Below are 8,696 nucleotides of genomic sequence, written 5' to 3'. Positions count from 1 at the left end.
GTCAGGAGAGGTCTGCCACGCCATGTGGTCACCTCCGGGGCAGGCGGGAATCGAACTCATGCGGAAGCGGCTTTAGATTCTCAGTGCAGTGCTTTACCCCGCTGCGCCACCAGGGAGGGCCCATTTTCTTCTTTTTTATAATAGTTTATTTTTACATTTTTTTGTGCATTTTCCATCTCAGTTGCAACCCCCTTAGGTTTCCCATCACCAAATCACTCATGTGCCATCACCATAGTCCAGTGCATTTCCCTCACCTACTGTTTTAAAGAGAACCATTTTTTTTCTGGAAGATTATTTATTAAAATCTCACAGATCATGGTATTTGGTGGAACATAGTTGTCTGAGATTACCCCAAAGGAATAGACAGCGTAAGGCAGAATTCCAGGTGATGGCAATGTGATAGTCAGTGAAAAAAATTCTTTGTGGGTAGGAAATGTTTTTTTGGTGCTTCGCTCAACACAGGCCCACTGAATACCTGTTCACCTTTCTCTGTGGTGAATCACACCATGTATTTCACCACTTACTGTATGTACATTAGTCTAGTCTCTGGAATTGTGGCCACCAATTCTGAGCAGAGTGCTAAGGTATGAGGAGGTATTCTTCCTCCCACAATTGGTACCTCCTTCCTATCCCATATTGAAATAGGAGTGGTGAGTGGGGGTGGTTTTCAAAGATTCTATAAGTAGCATCCTTCTCCCACTCTAGGGGCCTTGACACTTCCATTTTTTGTCACTTCTTTTAAAAGACCATGGTTTTAACTGGATATCTTGGAGCTTTTAACTTAGAGAAAGGTGGAAAGAGAGCTTGAAAGGGGCATTTGGAATCTTAGAGTTGTTTAGTCATTTAATCAGGTATATTTATAAATATTAGTTGTCCTGTAACTGCAGTAGACTTGTTTTCCATAATTAGTCTCTCCTTAACAGTCTTGTTACTTGAAAGCATTTCCAACGATTCTTTCCTCAACTTCCTTTTCTCTTCCTCCTGTGTACTATCCCTGGATAATGTTACCTATGCTTTTGGTTTTAGTTACCACTGATAATTCACAAACTCAGATCTCTTAAAACCAACCTAGATCTTGTTTCTGAGTTCCTGACTAGTAGTGGCCAGGTACTATTCACATCATAACCTTGATGACTCTGGAGAATTTTAAACAAAAATTTTCTCAAACCAGGCCCTCCCTGGTGTCCCAGCAAGTTAAAGCACAGCACTGAGAAGATAAAGTCATTTCAGCATGAGTTCGATCCCCACCCCGAGATGATCCACATGGCGCTACAGACCTCTCCTGACCCGCCCGCTGCTCCCCTCAGCAGTGTACTTCATCCATCTGCCTGTTCTGCTCCCCACTCTATCTCTGGTGAATCCTCTGACCGCCCCTGCACCTCTGGCCTGTATCCCAGCTCTGTATGCATAAATAAATAAATCTTTTTTAAAAAAAATCTTGGGAGGAAGCTTTATGGATGAGGTTAGAGGTGACCAAAGGCACCATAGGTGAGGTAGGGATCAGGAGACCTATTTGGAAACATGCAGAGTGGAGAAGCCATAGGCAATTTGATCCTGAGCTTGTTTTGTCACTTGCTCTGCAAGTCATAATGGAATTTCATGAAGTTTGGTTCCTTTTAAAAGATTTTGATTATAAGTGTAATCCACTACTTAGCTGGAACCTTTTCTCTTAGCATTTTGGTTCATAATGTCATTCTTTGATATTTTATAGCAAGTAGGATTCTTTTATCTAGATTTCAAATTCCTTACAATCCATATATTTATGGTTATTCTAATTTTGAGCTCTTGTGTCCACTGAATTAGCTTTGATTAGAAATGATCTTACTATTTCAAACATCATTTCCCTATTCCCATCCGCATTAACACTGATAATGAAATCTCTTCCAGCTAAATCCTTTATGTGTATGGTAGAATAATGAAAGATTTGAGATAATGAAGAGGATTTTACATTGCAGCAAAACAAGCAACTTGAATTCTAGTGCTGGCTTATCCCTAAAACTTACCATTTCTCCATTAGAAATTTACCACTATCCTATTACCTATATATATATTATGGTATTGGTCTCATTATCTTAACTTTCCTATGCAGATCTTCCTGTCTTTGTTGCCACTAAACACTCCAAATGCCTCTCACTCTTTATAGCAAAGCAGTTGAACTCTTTCTTTCTCTTCCAAACTCAACTCTGGTTTTACTTCTTTATTTCTGTCTCTTTATTTACTCATTGAGTAAAACGTTAACCTACTTCTTTATCTTACAGAGATCTATAGAATCTTTAAGTGTCTTCCCTCTTTTCAAACTATTGTTTGTTTTAAATAGCTTTTATACTGCTTGCCTCAGGAATAGTTTTGCTTTGAAGGATCTATGGAGGGAAGGTAAGGGGATATTCCAGGTAAGGGCAACAATATGAATATACTAGCAACCTACATGACACACCTATTATGGGCAATGAAAAAACTAGTCCGACTGGAAATAAAAATTCTTGTTGGTGTACAGAGCTCAGAATAGAATAGAAAGTCTAGAAACAGGCCATGGGAAAGGATAGTGTTTAGGACAAATGATACAGTCCAGCTCTCCAGTCATTAAGAAAAACAAAACTGTTAAAATAGATTCTAGATGGAGTAAAGACTTTTATATAAAAGCTAGTAAATATACTAGAAAATAGTGTTTTTAGTATGCACCAAAGGCAGAAACTATATAGGAAAAAATGGGATGGATTAGCTTAAAAAAGGATGAAACAAAGCACACCAAACATCAAATAAAAAGCAGATGATAGACAGGCTAAAATGTTTTCAACATATCTCTACAAGGTATAAATAACACAAGAAAGTTAGTCGAAATCATCGAAAAATAAGTACAAATGACTAATAAAGGATATGGAAAAAGACTCACAATTTAAAAAATACAGAAAACTAAAAAATATAAATAAGATTTTTTTTCAATGGTTAGATTCACAAATATTGAAAAGAAAAAGATATTTATTGCTGGTGAGAACTTAATACAAACAGAGACTCATATTTTGTTGGGGATATAAATGAATACAGTTTCTTTGAAGTTCATTTGGCAATATGTGTCACATTTAAAGTGTGCTTACTCTAAAACAGCAGTTTGACACTTCCTAGGAATTTACCTCCAAGGCAAATGTGTAAGACATACATATGATGATATTTGTTACCATAGAGTTTACAAAGCAATCATGATGGTCATGAACAGGGGATTGGGATTGGTCAAATAAGATATGGTATGTCTGTATAATGAACAATAAAGTAGCTCTGAAATTATTGATATGGCAAGATGGCTATGATACACACATACACACACATTTTAGCTATGGTTATCTGTGTGTGTGTGTGTGTGTGTGTGTGTATATATATATACTTTGTGTGTGTGTGTGTGTATATATATATATATATATATACACTTTATGTAATAGTTTATTTTTACATCATTTTATACATTTTTCCATCTCAGTTGTAATCCCCTTGGGCTTCCCATCACCAAATTATCTGTGTATATATCAAAATCCATACAACAAAATACTAACAAATGATCTTTTTTCTGATTCAGGAAAAAAAACAAACCTACTTAAAAAACAGGATATACATTTTGATTTGAGGGGTTATGGGTTGCCTGCAACCAGACAGTTGTTTTTTTTTTTTTAATCTTGGGCTAAGCAGTAAATAGTGGTTATATAAGCAGTGATGAGGGAAGGTTTTATGGTGTGAATATATGTAATGAATGAAATGAAAAGTGAGTTTAGAGAAACCATTTAGGAAGCTATAATAGTCTAGGCCTAAAACAGTAAGTTGTCAACTGGGTACACAGTGGGATAAGAAGAGCATCAATCCGAAGGTCATTTCATAAAGGAAACCACTGATTTGACAGTCTGTCAGACAGGAAGAGGTTAAGGAAGAAAGAGTAAAAAGCCCCTGATAAATGCCAAGGTGTCTGTCAACTATGTGAAGTTGGAAAATTACCTGTCATTACAGAAATGGGGGAACTGGCAAAGGAATCTTTCTTCTAAAAGGGGAAGATTAACATGTTTCTTGGAGTTGAATTTGAAGGGTTAGAGAGGTACCTCCAAGGAAATACTTTGCAGTCCAGGGTGGGGGTGGAGGATTCTTCTAAAATAGAGGCAATGATTACTTTGGAAAAAAGGCACATCTAAAATAGAGGTAATAGGTGAGAGCGGGGACTCTAAATTTGAGTCTTGAGATGCTTAGACATCTCAAGTTTTAGTTCTCTCTTGACAGTCTTGACAAGTAATCTCAATTGGAACCCCAGCACAGAGCTTGAAGAGAGGTAGGAATGGGCAGTAATCATTGTAATAAAACAACAGCCACAACATTTTAAAGATCATTTCCATTTACAAAGGTCAATATACACAGCAACTTAGTTAACATAATTCTGCATTGCTGTCATTTGTGGATGCTGATGCTCATTTAGATAGTAGAATAGCAGCTCAAGCATAGTTATTCAACCTCAAATTTCATTTCTTTCTTCTCCACTCTCCATCTCTTAGGGGTGAATTTTCCATGAAGGGAAAGAATAGAGCATAAATTGCCGCCTGAAGCAAGGAGTATCCTCACAGTCAAGAAATGGAAGGAAGCCATGGAAGCTACAGCTATCACTCACAGTCACTGTCCTGTCCCCTACCCTTTATAAGGCTTGATATTTCCCTAAAGCAGAATTCAAAGGGGGAAAAAGTTCTTACCTGTCCATAAATAGCTTGAGGTATTTTGGCAGTAAATTGACCAAATTGTTATAACGGAGTTAATGTTTAGTGGTTGATTGAATTCTGGCTTCTTTCTTTCAGAAGCAATGTAGTGAAAGCATATTGACTTAGACCCATGAGGTAAGGGCTTGTCTGAATTGATTACATGAAAAAAAATTTTTTTTGTTAAGTCATTAAGTTTGTTTACTTTTAGAATCACATGGTAACTCACTTGCGTGTTGTGCTAGCTGGTAGAGATCTGGAGAGGTCCTGCCTTAATGAGTTGAAATCAGAAGTCTCTTAATTCATTTGAATCCTCAACCTATAATCATTTTTATGTGATTATTTAACTAACCCTGTACCCCAGTTATGTATGCATAAAAAAATAAATCTTGAAAAAAAAAAGAAAAAAGAAATCTACCTTTATGAACTTCCTCATTATTCCAGAGACTTTCTCAGCAGTCTGATTTTTTTAAAAAGTAAGATCATGTGACTAGGATTCAAGTAACATCAGCTTACTGGCTTTGGTAATAATCCTTGTCTGTGGAGTCACAACTCACAGAAAGGAAACTTCCCATGGTACCTCCATTTTGTCCCTTGCTAGCTAATTCTAACAGTGTAAATACAAAATACAATTATCTTTTGTTCGAAGTTCTGAATCAACAAAATCCACTTTAAAAAGTTCTCCTGCAGTTGATAGGCTGGTGTGTGCTAAGAAGCCTGTAAGATGGTGCAGTGCTTGGAGCATAGTGGGCAGTCAGGAAATGGTGATGAATGAAGGAATGAGTGAGTGAAGTACTGGTATGTAGAACAGTAACATCACTAGAGCTTGGGTGGGTAGTTTTAGAAGTTTTAGGGTATGGCTTTTATAGTGGAGAGGGACAAAATGGAGGTACCATGGGAAGTTTGCTTTCTGTGAGTTGTGACTCCACAGATAAGGGTTATTTCCAAAGCCAGTAAGCTGATGTCACTTGAATCCCAGTCACGTGATCTTACTTTAAAAAAAAATCAGACTGCTGAGAAAGCCTCTGGAATAATGAGGAAGTTCATGAAGGTAGATTTCTTTTTTTATTCCTTCAAGATTTATTTGCTTATGCATACAGAACTGTGGTATAGGCCAGAGGTGTGGGGGAAGCAAGAGGATTCACCAGAGCCAGAGTAGGGAGCAGAACAGGCAGACTCATAAAGCACTGCTGAGGGAAGCAACAGGTGGGACAGGAGAGATCTGCCGCGCCATGTGGGTCACCTACCTCTCTGGCAGGGGATCGAACTCCCACTGAAGTGCTTTAATCCATTCCACCAGCAGGGAGGGCACAGTGAAGGTAGATTTCTTACTGGCAACTTGGATCTTACCCAAAGAGAGCAGCTACTTTATAAGTATTCTGTAGGATGCGCTCTACCACTTGTCCTCTTACTGCTTGAATTCTAAATCAGGAACTTCTCTGGCTTTTGCTTACTCACTCTGGCTGTGCCTTGAGCCGTTGGTGATTTTGATGGAGGAAGTAATGGCAGGAGGGCATCTCAAGACTGACTCACACAAGGAGTCTGGGGCAGAAGGAATTAGCATAGCCATTGACCCAGCTATAGAAACCAAGATCCTTAGGCACCAATGCCTAGGTTACAAAGCATAAGATCCAAGCAGGTAGCAGGCTGCATAGGTGAGTCTATCACAGATGCAGAAGTGAAAGATAAAGATAAGGAGATGGAGTCCATTGTGGGATCTCCTTTCAAATTCTATTCAAAATCAACAAACCTAGGCTCATGAGAGAGCTCCTCTCAGAGAGAAGATGTCTGTATCTGCATTCTGCACCAGCAGCACAGGGTAGCAGTCCTTTCCCCACATATGACTGCACAGGTGCGTCTTCCTGCCTACTCTCTCCCTCTTCGGGGCAGCAGCCTCCCGCCTACCCATGATCATGCTAGGGCTTCTCTGCGGAGAACAGCTCTCCTAAGGCTGCCTGCCTGCAACCATGCAGGCCTCTCTTTGCAAACCTGCCCCTTCCCAAGCAGCTCTCCCTGCCTTCTTGTGCCTGTGTGAGTGTCCAGTGTTCCTGTCCTTTCCCCTAATAAACCTGCTCTTTAAATATAACCGAGTCTGTGTCTCTTGGAAGAACTGGCCTGGGAATTTGCGCATGTTGCTGAAAGAGGAGATCTGGGGAAACCTTTCCCAGAGTGAACTCAAGGACCCTGCTCTAACTCCAAAAACGACATCAGTTTTTAGCTTTGTTGGAAATTACACCCTCTTGGAGGTAAAGCCAACTGTGAGGTTCTGGCTCTGACTCCAGAGGAGCTAGAGCTGTCACCTGGCCCTGTCCTGTGTTTCCTGTCATGCATTCCTGGCTACCTTTATGCCCCTTAGCCCATTCTGCCAAGCCGCAGTTAATTCTGCCTGGGTGGGAATTTAGAACTGGTTCAGGGGAACTGTGGGGAAGAGGAATGTTGCCTTTGGAAGAAACTCCTCACACCAATTTCCATATCCTGCCTTAGGAGAATTATTAATCCCTCATAGATGATATAATAATAAGTGATTGTAGAACATGGAGATTATTTATTATCACAGAAACATTTACCACTGAGTTTAAGCATTGAACTTGTTTTTCAAAAAAAAAAAAAATGACTTTTCCACTTTTCCAATGTGCAGTTATTTGCATCAGAAAGTCTTTTGAGGTTTTCTAGGCAAACTTCCTTGTTTCAGAAATGAGAAAACTTTGAGGTCCGGCAAGGGCAAAGCCATGTTGTGCTGAGTAGTTGACTCTTAGATTATATAAAAGGGATTGAAGCAAAAGGAAGCAGACACTGTGTAAGAGAAAGTAACAGTCCCTTCTGGAGAAACATTTCTCAAGGTGTTTTTTTGGGTGAGGAAGGAAAAAAAAAAATGCTTCTTTTCCTGGGAATGCACTATGAGATTAGGTAGTTCCTGCCTCACTTTCTTGCCTTAGTCTTTTTAGACTGAACCCAAAACAAGATAGTAACCACCTCTGTACTTGCAAGGTTTATTTAAATAAGTGAAAGAAAACATAAATTGCAGAATATGAATGACTGAATACAGTTCTATTAAGTTTACTGTATAACCCAATATGAAGATAGCAAAATATCATTGGAGGTTCTTCAAGAAACTAGTTTATTATCCATCATGTAATTAGTGTTTGTGAAGTCCATTCATCATTTATTAACTGTATATTAAATTGGTAACTTGATGAAGTGATAGTGAATGACAAGTACAGAGAAGTACTTTGGGTACTCAGAGGAGTAATTTCTAACTTTTGGATCTAGAGAATCAGGAAGATAAGTGAAAACAGTTTTTTTTTTTGTTTGTTTTAAACACTAAATCCTCTTGCTTATACCCAGAAATATGTTGATTAAAAAGGAGAATATTCTTTTTCATATTTTTAAAAATTACTCGTATTACTAAACCCTAGATTAATAGCAACATGGTGTTTTTCACTATATTTCTTTGTTGATCTCTAAAGCAGTCTGCTTTCTTACTAGACAGTAGCTGTGTAGCTGGTGAATCTGAGGCAAGGGCCTAGTCGGGAAGGGCCACTATTTGAAGAAGCTTGTCTGTGAAGCAAGTGGAGTAAGTGAAGTAGAGGAAGAACACAGAATCTGAGTAGGGTTACTTATTTTTTTTGAGGCCTGAGCATGTCCCTGTGCTATGGAAAGAGAGCTAGTAGATAGGAGAAATGTATAGCTAGGAAAGAGAAGTAAAAATTGTTCAGCAACGTCCCTGGGGAGAAGGAGCTTTATCCTGATCACTGGTGAAGAGATGAAATTTGAACTGTATAAAGGAAAAGCTGCCACTTTGATGAATTCCATCACTACCCCCCACCTACCATTTTTTGCTTTCCTGCCTTTTATTTACACTCTCTTGAACACTTTTTTGTCTCATATGATAGGGGCTGAACAGCACTGTGATAGGAGAGACAAGATTTGGGGAAGACAAAGTTTAGTTTCCTTCTGTTGGGCTTTTTTCCCTTGGCAAAG

At 38.8% G+C, this 8,696-nt stretch overlaps 1 long non-coding RNA gene across 2 annotated transcripts in view; it reads left to right on the top strand.

Moving 5' to 3' along the window:
- The window catches only part of LOC105854256, a 45,966-nt gene extending 40,283 nt beyond the window's left edge, over window positions 1–5,683 (top strand). For both annotated transcript variants that reach the window (XR_001145952.1, XR_001145953.1), the window contains exon 4: window positions 4,521–5,683. This is a non-coding gene — a long non-coding RNA (uncharacterized LOC105854256). The remainder of the gene's footprint in view (window positions 1–4,520) is intronic.
- Window positions 5,684–8,696: the final 3,013 nt, after the last annotated feature.

Source organism: Condylura cristata, unplaced genomic scaffold (assembly GCF_000260355.1).
Source record: "Condylura cristata isolate star-nosed mole 26May11 unplaced genomic scaffold, ConCri1.0 scaffold00031, whole genome shotgun sequence".
NCBI classification, from domain to species: Eukaryota; Metazoa; Chordata; class Mammalia; order Eulipotyphla; family Talpidae; genus Condylura; species Condylura cristata.
This window is presented reverse-complemented; position numbering and strand designations above follow the sequence as displayed.